Source organism: Cebus imitator, unplaced genomic scaffold (assembly GCF_001604975.1).
Source record: "Cebus imitator isolate Cc_AM_T3 unplaced genomic scaffold, Cebus_imitator-1.0 Scaffold18, whole genome shotgun sequence".
Classification (NCBI taxonomy): Eukaryota; Metazoa; Chordata; class Mammalia; order Primates; family Cebidae; genus Cebus; species Cebus imitator.
Window position 1 is genome coordinate 13,841,199 of NW_016107333.1, and position 12,722 is coordinate 13,853,920.

At 46.8% G+C, this 12,722-nt stretch overlaps 1 long non-coding RNA gene across 1 annotated transcript; it reads right to left on the minus strand.

Annotated features, from left to right (window-relative positions):
- Nucleotides 1–869: 869 nt before the first annotated feature.
- On the minus strand, nt 870–11,033 carry LOC119469251. Its single transcript, XR_005198062.1, has 4 exons — nt 10,849–11,033; nt 3,260–3,384; nt 2,751–2,913; nt 870–1,605 (listed from the first exon to the last, which is right to left on the minus strand). It is a non-coding gene; the product is annotated as an uncharacterized LOC119469251 (long non-coding RNA).
- Nucleotides 11,034–12,722: the final 1,689 nt, after the last annotated feature.

Genomic DNA, 12,722 nt, shown 5'->3' on the forward strand with positions numbered 1-12,722 from the left:
CAGGCTGAAAGGAATTTCTTACCAAGTTAGGGTCTGTGATGATGATCGTTTCTGCACTTTTATAATAACTTTCATCTGGGGCCTGTAGGAGACTGTATAATGTTAATTAGTTCTCTGTGAAGGTGCAAGGATGGAAATTAACACTGTGCCAAAGTACGTAACATAAGCCGGAAGTGATATTTCCACTTCATGCTCCATTTTCATCTTCTCAGTGTTGACATACCCAGAGGATGTTAGCAATGGAGACTGATCTGGTTTCCTTGCCCTCTTTCTTCTCTGCTTTAAAGTCTCAGCTATGGGCACTTGTCCTCCAAGCCTGTTCCTGTGGGCCTCTGAGTCTTACCTCTAGACTGCAGAAGTGATTTTTCCCCCACCACCCTTTCTCTAGTGAAGAGAAGGGTGAGTTTGTCCCCAGGATGGTCTAACCATACCAGTCACAGGAGGAAAGAAAGTAAGGAAGGGATTCCATGTTGATGAGAATGGATCCCAGCCAGTCACGGGCCCAACCTAGTCCCATTAATATAATACTTTGACCCATCCCAGGCCAGAAAAAAACACCTCTCCTCCTTCTGGTGCTTATGGTGTGCCCTTGATAAATAGGGTGGCTGAGATATTGAGACTGACACCCCAGCAAAGAAGGGGAGAAAAAGGCTGCTACATGCCTGGCCTGGGAGCTGGAAAGGCATCGTTTATGTGGAGGGCTGTGAGAACCTAGAAAACCAAGCAAGTACCCAAGATCAAGGTCAAGGTCAAGGTTAGGTCAGAGAACAGAAATGCAACACAGAGTAGAATCACCCAAAATGGACCATTGGACTAGCTCTATGGGAAATAGTTCAAAGTTTTTCAACATGGAAGAGCAATGTAACACTCTTTAGAAGGCCAGAGGATCATATAATAAGGAGGATTTGGTGTGAGAGCAGGGCTTAACCATTGTTATTGTTTCAGGAAAATCTTGAGCTGGTTTCATTTGCCCTCAGATGCAGATTCAGAAACTTTTCCTTCCATGGCACTACCTTCCCAGGCTCCCAAGGACCCCATCCTCCTTCTTGGGGGCTTGTAAGCACCATGAGATATTGCATATTGGGTTGACCGCATGGAGTAAGTCTTCTCAACTGAAACATAGCCAGATTTGGGGGGCAAAGACAGTTGTTATTCCTGCTAAATGGTCAGTGAGAAAATGCCAACAGCCATGCTAGGAAGTCCTCACTGGATGCCAAAAGTCAAGACAACCAGCCCCGAGGTGCAGGTGATGCACAGGCTCCTGTGAGTAGACACTGGGTTGTCCATGCGTGCTGGGTCTGCTCATGCCCCTGGATTTTCTCCAGATCTTACCCTCTCACCCCAGTCCCCATCTGTTCCCCTCCCCATTGGATAGCCGCAATCCTTGAAACTCAGGTGGGAGGGCTGGTAAGCAGTTTTGTTCTCACTCATAATATTTCTGCCCAGTGTTTAATCTTTTCTGAGTCTTTTCCATTTCTCTAATGAACTAAGCTTTTGAAACTCAAAAGTCAGGAAGTCTTTTCCCAGTTCTGTTTTCCATTGTGACATCCTTTCTCTGAGGCAGTCGGTGCAGAAGAGCCCAACTGCTTCAAAGGGAGTAGGGACCTGGGCAAGCACCAAGGAGAGAGAGGAAACATTGGGTTAAAGGAAAGCGTTGGTTCATGCAATACAAGGATATTAAAATAGTTTTCTCCCACAGATCTAATTTCTGAGAGGCTGATTTTAAGTTGGTTGTCTCACTTACATGGAAACACTCTATTTACGTGGATTTTGGCCCATCTACTGACTTCTGTATTTAGAACGTCAGTTGGGTACCCAAAGGATGAGCATGAGTGCGGCAGAGACAAGTGGTTCCCATCAAATGCAGCCCAGGAGGCAAGAAGCGGGGAGGTCTGGGGGCACAGATACCTCATGGGTCCCCTAGGAACCACAGGGAGGAAGGAGTCTGGGACTTTTTGCCCTGTCTGCAAATATCCTCACACAGCAGAAGAGCCACAGGCAGCCACCATGGTTGCAGTGGGTGTGAGGAGCTGGAGTTCCTAAACAAGACAGGGCAGGAGCATGCCCTCTTTTATCTTAGTCAGGATGCTGGATTGAGAAAAATATGACCTGGGAAAACCAGGACCCCACTAGGGTGGAATCAAAATGCTATTTCTGAGGGTAGAGTTAGAAATGGATTGTTTCAGGACTCCGTCTAGTAACTGCCCAGTTTGTGAGTCTAAGCTCCAAGATGAGGTGTTGACATTGAGTAGGAAGGTCCTTCTGTTTATGGAATACTGTGGTTTATATAATTCCTATGTTTAAGCTTTTTCTCTAGATAGTAAAATGACTGATCCCCTCAAAATAGAATCATCTGGGGTTGCTTTTAGATGAAATGAAAGCATCTAGACAGACCCTGATTTTTGTTAAAATTGGCTGAATTGGCTGAACTGGGTTGAGTGGAAAATACTAGGTCAACCACAAACATACTGTGAGTCTTGAGAAATAGACTGAGCTCCTGTCTGGATCTATATTACCCTGCCTGAGACATGTGCTTTAAGGCAGCTGTGAAGGGGAATTGTTTGGATGTATGTGAGACTCTGCACGAAGGACTTCAGTTCTCTGAGTGTCCACGCCGTCGATGGTACACACAAACTACACACACTACACACAAACACACACCCCCATGCACACAAACTTGTGGGAGTCACTCAAGCCCCACAGCCCCAAAAGGCACTTCGCAGAAGGGTGAATGAGAAGAGAAAGCAAACCTGAGACTCTGTGGGGCAACTGACACCGATCCCCCGTTCCAAAGATCTCCATTGAAACGTGATTTGTTTGCAGTTCTGAAAGATGTCATTTGTGTCAATGCAGGAACGAATTCGTTTTGGGGTGAGCGGAAATGTCCCCAACTTCTGGTGGTAGCGGATACATCTGAAAAATGGAATCAAATCAATTTTGCTCCCAAGAGGGACAGGTGGAGGACTCCCATTTCCTGCCAATTCAGTTGGAAACAATGAGGAGAGAGGAAAAAAATGGAGCCCTCCCTTCTCTTTCTGGCCTTAGACATGAACTCCTGATAAGATCCTGGAAAACAGGCAGCTTTTTTAACAGCCGGTTGCCCTCTTCAGCTGAGAAAACAGCACAAGCCAAAACTAGGAACCGGGGCCACCTCTATTGTGAATGTGGCCAGGCTGAATTTTTGTCGCAAAACAGCAAATCACGAAATGACTGAGATAAGGAATATAATCACATTTTCACATGAACCGTACATTCTTACCTCTTCTATAGGAGAGGATATCCCTGCAGGAAGGAGGAAGGTGGGGCCTGGCCGTGTTCTGCAGCAGGGCTGGGACTGCATTGTCCAGGCCTTTGTAGGGACACAGGAAGAGGGTACGGAAGTTTCTACAGGAAAACAGAGAAAAGTTCAAACATAAACAGCATCCAAAAAAATTTACCAACAGCAAACTAGATTTCCTCTCCGGGCCTTCCATGCTCCCTGCACCCCTGGGCTGGCAGATTTTAATCTTGGATTCTGTTCACCTTGGTAACCTCTAGTGCGTGTGATTATGCTGTTTCCCTACTTATTAAGTTAAAAGGATGTGTTTTCTATGGCAATGGAGACAAAAACAACCTCTTTCCAGAGACTGTATCCTGGCCTGGCCGGAGACTGTTCTGTCTTTTCCATTTGTCACTTCTGGGGAGGACACGAGCTTCCCTGAAGTCCCGTGTGGGACAGGGCGGCTCCCTTTTAGGAGGGTTTGAACACAAGCTGAAAGTGGCTAAATCACTGCTTCCCACAAGGCAGGGGTTTGGTTCAGCTCCCCAGTTTCAGCCAGATGAGCTTTGAGAAACTCACCCATAAGGGATGAGAGAATTGTATCCTCATCTCCCCCAGGTCACTAGTGAGGGCTGAGTTTTCCCCTCCACCCCTCTTGCTGTCTATCCTCCCACCCACCAGGGCTCAGAAGAAGCTGCCACAGGAATCTCTGCTGCCCACCCTGAGGCCACACAAGCTCTGGTTTTAGCGTTATGAAAACCACGGCTCTAACAGGGAGAATTCCATCACTAAATCCGAAAGAAGAGGGCCTAGATGAAACCAGGGAGCAGCTTTGGGGACTCTCCCCGCCTTAGGCCTCCGCCTTGTGTTCTAAACCAAGTGGTTCCTTTTTGCCTTAGGCTATAGAGATGGATGATCAAAAAAAAAAAATTATAGAAAAGTGTTATCAGATTCCCTGTTTGCAGGGAGAGGGGCTTGAGGGAAACCGCTTTCTCAAGAGCAAACTCTGAAATGTAAGAAGTTCTCTCCACTCTTCCTCCTGACTAAAAGCCCTCACGTTCTGGCTAGGGAACACAGAAGCCACTTCCACACTCGCTCTAATGGGGACTGCCAGGCACCAAAAGGAGCATCCGTTACTTCTCAGATGGGACCAATCACACATTTCAGGTGTAAACAGTTATAGTTAATAGATTTCCTAGACACTTGCCGTTATGAGAAATTAAAGCACCCCTGCCCCCCTCAAAATAGCTCTTAAGTCTAAGGATCTTCCACAGCCCGTCAGGAAAGGGAGTTCTGAGTGGACCGTGCTAGCTTTTCAGGGGATATCTTTTTCTGAATTGCTTTTTCCAGAACAAATGACTTCCATTATGTTCAGCCAGGGACCAATTTTTCACTCAAGTATGTAAAGCAAAATAGGACTTTTTCTCTGGATGTGTTACAACAGAAAGCTTTCTGACAGCTGCCAGACAGGTGATTAAAGCACGTTATATAAAAGCCCAGGTACAAGTAAGACGGCGACCTTGAGTTCTCAAACCAGTTTAAATACTATTTAAGAAGGGTTCTGAATGGTCCACTGTATGTAAGGAATGCCTGCATTTTCAGAAAACAGGAGCTGGAGAACTCACTCACGCAACACACACGTATTGAACAGCTGTTGCCTCCAGCCTCACATTCATTCATTCATGTATTCACTCATTTCTAGAAGGTGTCAGGCACTGGATTACATTTGAAGGACAATCAGGAGTGGTTTTCATTCAACACATGTGACAGCAAGGCTTTGGCCCTAACCCATCAGTGTTATTTTTCAGGGTTTCAGGAGGACTTTGGAGAGGTTGCTGGGCCCTGTGTCAGGTGTTAACTCTGGAGTCACTTGGTGCATTTTGACATTTTAGTCACCACCACAGCTTGCCAGCTGGCTCGGTCCTGATTACGGTGATAGACAAGCCCCTGATCTCTGGAAGCCAGCATTTTAGGTTCTGCTTCATTCCCAAAGAAATAAGTCTGAGTCTCAAGCTGACCTGAGCCCAAAGTCCAGCATAGACTTCAGGAGGTTCTCAACTCCCATGAAAGGGAGGCAGCCAGGGCCCTTCTAATCCAAGGCTGAGTAGCAGATGGAGCTTGGGCGAGCCAGGGAGTACTGCTAAGGATGATGAACCAGGTCAGGGATGCCCCTGGCTCTCCAAGCTCCATTTCTCACAGGACCCAGTAGGGGCATGGCCTCCACCTGTGGAATTAGGCCTGCCACATGCAGAGACCAGCAGGCCTCTAAGCAGGGGTCTCTAAAACAGCCCAGCGGACCACTCAGATCCAAGCTTCCACCTGGATGCTAGGGCTTCTCAACTGTTGCTTTACTTTTATTTATTTATTTATTTATTTATTTATTTATTTATTTATTTTGTAGAGACAGAGTCTTGCTCTGTCACCCAGGCTGGAGTGCAATAGTACAGTCTTGGCTCACTGCAACCTCTGCCTCCCAAGTTCAAGCAATTCTCCTGCCCCAGCCTCCTGAGTAGCTGAGACTACAGGTGTAAGCCTCTATACCCAGCTAATTTCTTTTGTATTTTAGTAGAGACGGGGTTTCACTGTGTTGCCCAGGCTGGTCTCAAACTCCTGAGCTCAGGCAACCTGCTCACCTCAGCCTCCCAAAGTGCTAGGATTACAGACCTAAGCCACTGTGCCTGGCCACCTGTTGCTTTTCTTACAGCCAGCTCTCTCCGCTCATTTAGGTGACTTGCCTGGCCCCTGTGGACACGTGTGATTCCTCAGCTACCCTCTTCTTAAAGACAGGTTTCATTTAGAGTCAAAGTTAGAAGCTTATTAACCTAGGCCTGAGCCCATCTGAACTTATTTTAAGGTGAGGGTGAACAGTTATCATTGTTGCTCTGATAAAACATGTACAGGAAGTCTAGAAGCAGGCAAAGGGCTCACTTCTCTTGTGAATTGTCGGTAAGTGTCAGGTTAAAGGAGGGCAGTGAGAGGAGAAAGCAACAACGGGCGAATTCAAGGTAACTATTGGAGAAATCTTATACAGCTAGTGCTCAATTTACGACCACGATTGGGACCGGCAGACCAGTCGTAACACGATTTGGTCCTAAGTTGAGTAGGCTATATGTACAGTTGAAATGGTGCACGCGGAGATGGTAGTGCTGCTGGAAGCTGGTCCGCACTGTCGTACGCCCAACTGGGCAATGTTTGCGCTGCCAGATGCGGAGCAGTCCTGGCTAGTGATTGCGGTCGTAAAGTCGAATTGTCATAAGTTGCATAGGTCGTAAGTTGATCAATACCTGTACCAATTGGGAAGAAAATCTTTGATGCCAACAACCCCAATCATGTAAGACCTAAAACTTCTACATGAGTACAAAACAATCAAATAATTAAGTTATTCAGTGAAATTCACTACAATTACATATAGTTTCCTGTAAAAGTCCAATATTGTATAAAATATTACTATAAAACAACATTATTGTCTTTAAAACTCGTTTACTGGAAACTTTGCATTCAGATGACGGCCATCACTGTCTAACTGTTTCCTTGGAAGACCTGTTCCTTCTCCCATGACGCTCCTACAAAAAAGATTTTAGAATTCTTTGTCCCAAATCCTGTGTGGGCTAATCCTCAAAGCCAATTTATGAGCCACTTAGAAAAAGACATTTATATTGTTTTATACTCATATCTTTTGTTTGTTTGTTTGCTTTTTGAAATGGAGTCTCACTTTGTTGCCTAGGCTGGAGAGCAGTGGTGCCATCTCTGCTCACTGCAACCTGTACCTCCTGGGTTCAAGCAATTCTCCAGCTTCAGCCTCCCCAGTAGCTGGGATTACAGGCACCTGACACCACACCCAGCTGATTTTTGTATTTTAATAGAGACGGGGTTGCCCCATGTTGGCCAGGCTGATCTCAAACTCCTGATCTCCAGTGACCTGCCCACCTTGGCCTCTCAAAGTGCTAGGATTACAAGTGTGAGCCACCATGCCCAGCCACATTTCTTATTTTTGATCCAAAATAGTAACATTCACTTTTTTAACCATTATCCAAATATTATTTCTGCTCCAAAATAAAATCTCTCAAATAATGAACTTTTATCCATGCTGAAAATGAAATAGGCTGGGAGCAGTGGTTTATGCCTGTGATCCTAGCACTTTGGGAGAATTGCTTGAGGCCAGGAGTTTGAGACCAGCCTGGGCAACAGAGACCCTGTCTCTACAAAAAATAAAATAATTAGCCAGGTGTGGTGGCGTGTGCCTCCAGTCCCAGATACTCAGGACTAGCTGGGTTAGTCACAAAGTATATGGTGCTGAGCAAAAGAGATGTACAGCTAGACCTTATGCAAAGAATCAGACAAATTACTTCACAGGAAGTTATTTTTTTAAACATTAAGCAAAGATGGTTTTTATTTCCTAACAAGCATGTAGTCCCTACCTATGGGTGGATACAGAGTGAGTAGATGCCAAGCAGAAGAAAGAGGTCATTGCTCAGCTTTGAGGTTCATACCCATTTTTAAATCCATAAGATAGGCTGGCTATGGTGGCTCATACCTACAGTAATCCCAGAGTTTTGGGAGGCCAAGGCAGGAGGATAGCTTGAGTCCAGGAGTTCGAGACCAACCTGGGCAACAAAGCAAGAGCCCATCTCTATAACTGATAAATCCATGAAACAATAATCTTAAAAGGCAGGTTTGGTGGGGGAGTGGATGAAGAAAAAGTGATGGGTGTCAGGAAGGGCAGTGGTTTGCTTTTACCGCACAGCTTCACGCTACCTAGACCATAGTGTGAGTCAACAGAGACCATGCCACAGAGTCAGTCCCACCAGCCAGGAAGGGAAGGGGCCAGGGGAGGAAGACAGAGTGAGAGGAAGAAGAGCATCTTTGCTTTCAAGCCCCTTCACCCTGAGCAAACATCAGAGCAGGGATGTTGAATGGCCCAGGGGGTGGAGAGGAAGCTGGCTCTGAGAAGGGCAGAGCTTTGCTTTCTGCTTGGAACTCAGAGGAAGTTGTCAAGCATTTCATCCATGAGCTGTGAGGTGAGCCACAGCAGAGGCAAAATGGTGGTGGTAGGCATGTTTTCAGGGAAAGTGGCCTTTGATTGCTCCCCATTTCCTGTTGACATGTATGTGGCCTGTATGGGACATTGAAGTTCTCCAAGACATACTCCCAAGACAGATGAGAATGCAGGCTTGTGAGCTGGTGGGCAGGGGATGTGAGCTGGTCACAGCAAGCACAGACATGGCCAAGGGTTGGAGGATGGAGCTGGGCTCCCACAGCCCAGGTGTTAATGCAATGGTGGCCCCCGTGAGGGGGTCTCAGCCCATGGTAGCCCCCCTGGACCCCACCCAACACCCTGAAGGCCTCTGACCCACCCCTCCCTGTAACCCGACCCAGTATTAAAGAGAACAGGCAAGGAAAGCATGCTTTAGAGAAAGGGAAGCAATCCTGATCGGTTCAACTTTCAATTAACTGTTTATTTGGGGGAAACAGATTGTTTTAAGCCGGAAGAGGCTGTTACCTTTCACTGGTAAGTGTAAGTTTCTTTTCCCCTCCACTAACAGCAGGAGTGGGAGCAGATGAGACCAGTTATAAAAATAAAAAATGTAAATGACCTTTTTTAAAAAAACCCTGAGCTCTACTGTGTATATGTCCACACCCTGCTGGTAAGTATGTGCTTATAATTACCATGAGCCCTCTGAAGAAAAAGTCCCTTGTGCTTTGAATGCATTTAATCAGGGCACATAACATAGACTGGCAGGCTGCCCTCAGGGACAGCCTCTAGACAGAAGTGACATTAGAGCAGAGACATGCTGGAGGGCTAGATAGGCAGGGGAGCACACAGCAAGGGCCCAGGAGGAAGTAGGCTGCCCCACTGGGGAGAAAGGAGGAGGTTTGCTGAGCTGGAGGGCCAGGAAGGACCGGTGAGGGCTTGCAGGAGACAAGGGGCCAATGCCAAGTGCCTTTTTAGCTCTTTTTTTTTTTTTTTTTTTGAGAGGGAGTTTCACTCTTGTTGCCTAGGCTGGAGTGCAGTGGCACAATCTTGGCTCACTGCAACCTCCGCCTCCCAGGTTCAAGCGATTCTCCTGCCTCAGCCTCCCAAATAGCTGGGATTACAGGCATGGCATGCACCACCATGCCCAGCTAATTTTGTATTTTTAGTAGAGACAGAATTTCTCCACGTTGGTCAGGCTGGTCTTGAACTCCCAACCTCAGGTGATCCACCCACCTGGGTCTCCCAAAGTGCTGGGATTACAGGCGTGAGCCACTGCACCCCGCTTTAGCTCTTCTTAAGCTTCTAGTTCACTCAACTCAGTTTAATCGCTTTAAAATGCTCCTCTATTTTCCAGGGGAAAGAAACAACAAACTAAAACAAACAGTGTGCTTTAGCAATCAGTGATCTTCTGAGAATAAGTAAAGACAGAGGCAACGGGCCTAGAGCCAGGGAGTGGGCACTGCAGCTCAGGAAGCTGCTGAGAGCATAGACTGCTGCCGCTGCTGCCCACACCTACCAGATCCTACAGACCTCCTGGCTCTCAGGCATTCCCATATCCTGCCAATCTCTCCAACCCTCTGGAGGGCTGGCTCAGAAGCAGGGCTGTCCCAGTCCGAGCGCGGTGGCTCACGCCTGTAATCCTAGCACTTTGGGAGGCCAAGGTGGGCCAATCACTTGAGGTCAGGAGTTAGAGACCAGCCTGGCCAACATGGTGAAACCCCATCTCTACCAAAATACAAAAATTAGCTGGGTGTGGTGGTAGGCACTTGTAATCCCAACTACTCAGAAGGCTGAGGGAGGAGAATCACTTGAACCCAGGAGGCGGAGGTTGCAGTGAGCAGAGATCACGCCACTGCCCTCTAGCCTGGTCAACAGAGCAAGACTCTGCCTCAAAAAAAAAAAGAACCAGGGCTGTCCCTCCTGTAGGGCTGAATCAGAACATGAGAGATTATGCAGATAGAGACAAGAGGACCAAGGGTCCTTAGCCAACCCTGGTGTCCCTTGCTCTTGGCATCTGGATTTCTCATGGGCACCAGGGATGCGGTGGCATCACTGAGAACTTTCCTGGCCAGACTGATGGTTCAGAATGGTAGCAGAGCACACTTGCTTAGGCTACTGTACAATCTTTTAACTGGTCTTTCTGCTCCCACTCTGTCCACTCTACATTTTTTTTTTTTTTTTTTGAGACGGTGTCTTACCCTGTCACCCAGGCTGGAGTGCAGTGGCATGATCTTGGCTCACTGCAACCTCCACCTCCCGGGTTCAAGTGATTCTCCTGCCTCAGCCTCCTTAGTAGCTGGGATTACAGGCACCCACCAACATCCTCCGCTAATTTTTCTATTTTTAGTAGAGATGGGGTTTCACCACATTGGCCAGGCTGGTCTTGAACTCCTGACCTCCTGATACACCCGCCTCAGCCTCCCAAAGTGCTGAGATTATAGCCATGAGCCACAAGCCCAGCCCCATTCTACATTCTTTTTAAAGAGCTATTTTTACAAAATAAATCAGATCATGTCTCTCCTCTGCACAAAATCTTTTAATGGCTCCCATTTTGCTTTTAATAAAATTAAAAGTCCTTACATGCCTCTAAGCCTCCACGGCTGGTTCTGCTTACCTCCCTGGTGTCAGCTCGCCCCACTTGCTCGTTCCATGCAAATGCACATTATGCTCCTTTGATATCTCCAATGTGCCTGTTTTTTTTCCCTGGAATCTCTTCGGGACCTTCTAGAACCCATTTCCGGGGGCTCACTCTGTCACCCAGGCTGGAATGTGGTGGTACGGTCGCAGCTCACTTCAGTCTTAACCTCCTGGGCTCAAGCGATCCTATCACGTCGGCCTCTCCGAGTGCTAGGATTAGAAGCATGAGCCACCACGCCTGGCCTAGAGCCAGTTCCTTCTCCACTCAGGTCTCAGTCCAAACTCCTTCAGGGAGGCTGACCCTGAACAATGTTAGCTAAAGTGGCACCTTCCCATTCTCATTCTGTCTTACCACCCTGTTGATGCCTTTCATAGCTTGTATCAATCTAGTATTTTCTTTCTTATTTACTTGATTGTTTATTGTCCGTGTCCATTACTAGAATTTAAATTCCTTGAGGGCAGGGACTTTCCCTTGAACAATTCCTGACACAAAGAGGAATTCAGTTAGTACTTGTTAGATAAGTACATGAACGGATGAATGAATGACCTCTTACCAAGGAGAAGCCAAGGTAATGGGAATGAGTCTGGACTACAAACACTTCCATTATGTGATTGGCACTGGGGCTGTTGGTGGATAAAAGACAAATAAAATGTGGGGGAGGGGTGGGGAGTGGGTTGCCCATAAAATTTGCCTGCAATCTCATGACCGACACAAGAGCAGTTGACTAACCCTAAAAGGAACTCTAAAAGAAGTGTTATAGTTGGAACAAAACGTTCTACTTTTGACTGGGTAGTTGATAACAGTTCCTAGATCCAAATTTTGTTCAACAATGCAATAAACCATCAACTGGGGCATTTACTGTTGTGCAAAACATCAAACATTTCAAGATGAACAAGCTTCATCCCTGCCCTCAGGGAGCATGCAGTCTCAGGGAGCACACAAGGAGACAGACACAGAAAAGCGAATTCATCTTTAAGGCAATTAAGTATGGAAGTAGCCAGGGGGAAATACACAGAGGGGTTCAGAAGAGGAAGGGACGGGCTCCACCTGAAGAGGGTGGGCAGACTTTGGAGGAACCGGCCTGCGCGCTGCGTCCTGAAGCTGAACAGGATTTTAGCAGGCTGAAAGGGCTAGGGTAAATGATGCAGAACTAAAAATATCAGCAAGGAGGTTTGAATGGCCAAGGTGTGATTCTGCATAGGTTGATGACAGCATCCTATAGGGAACTGGAAATGTAGACTAGGGAGTAAGTTTCGGGATCCTCAGCAGGTGTTGAAGCCATGAAGCTTGGGAAAGCTCCCAGGAAAAGCATATTAAAATATTAAACCAGAAAGGAAGAAGACAAGATTCAAAGCATGAGCTGAGCCACGCATGGCTGAAGCAGAGCTGGCTGAGATCACCAACAGGTGGAGAGGAAAGAAGACAGAGGACAAGCCCATGGTGAATGCCAGGATTTAAAGGGCACATGGAGGAAAAGGAATCAGCAAAGGAGTGGTCAGAGAAATAGGAACTAAAATTTGGAGAGTTTCGATTCCCAGAATCCAAGAGACACCTTCTCTGAGGGCTTCTCCACCTCCCTATTCATGACCCCATCCTATGGCTGACACTTATTCAATGTCCAACCCACTAGACGAGAAATAAGGTCCACGAGCACAAGAAATGTTTCTGACTTGTTTATTGCTATATCTCCTATACCTAAACCAGGTCTTGTCACTTAGTAGAACGGACATATGGATGATTGAATGAATACGTATACTCAAATGATGGAGAGAGTTGAAAAAAACAAAAAGTTGTGAAACCTTGGATTTGGCAATTTGACACAAACCTGATGCTTGAGAGACTAATTTTAG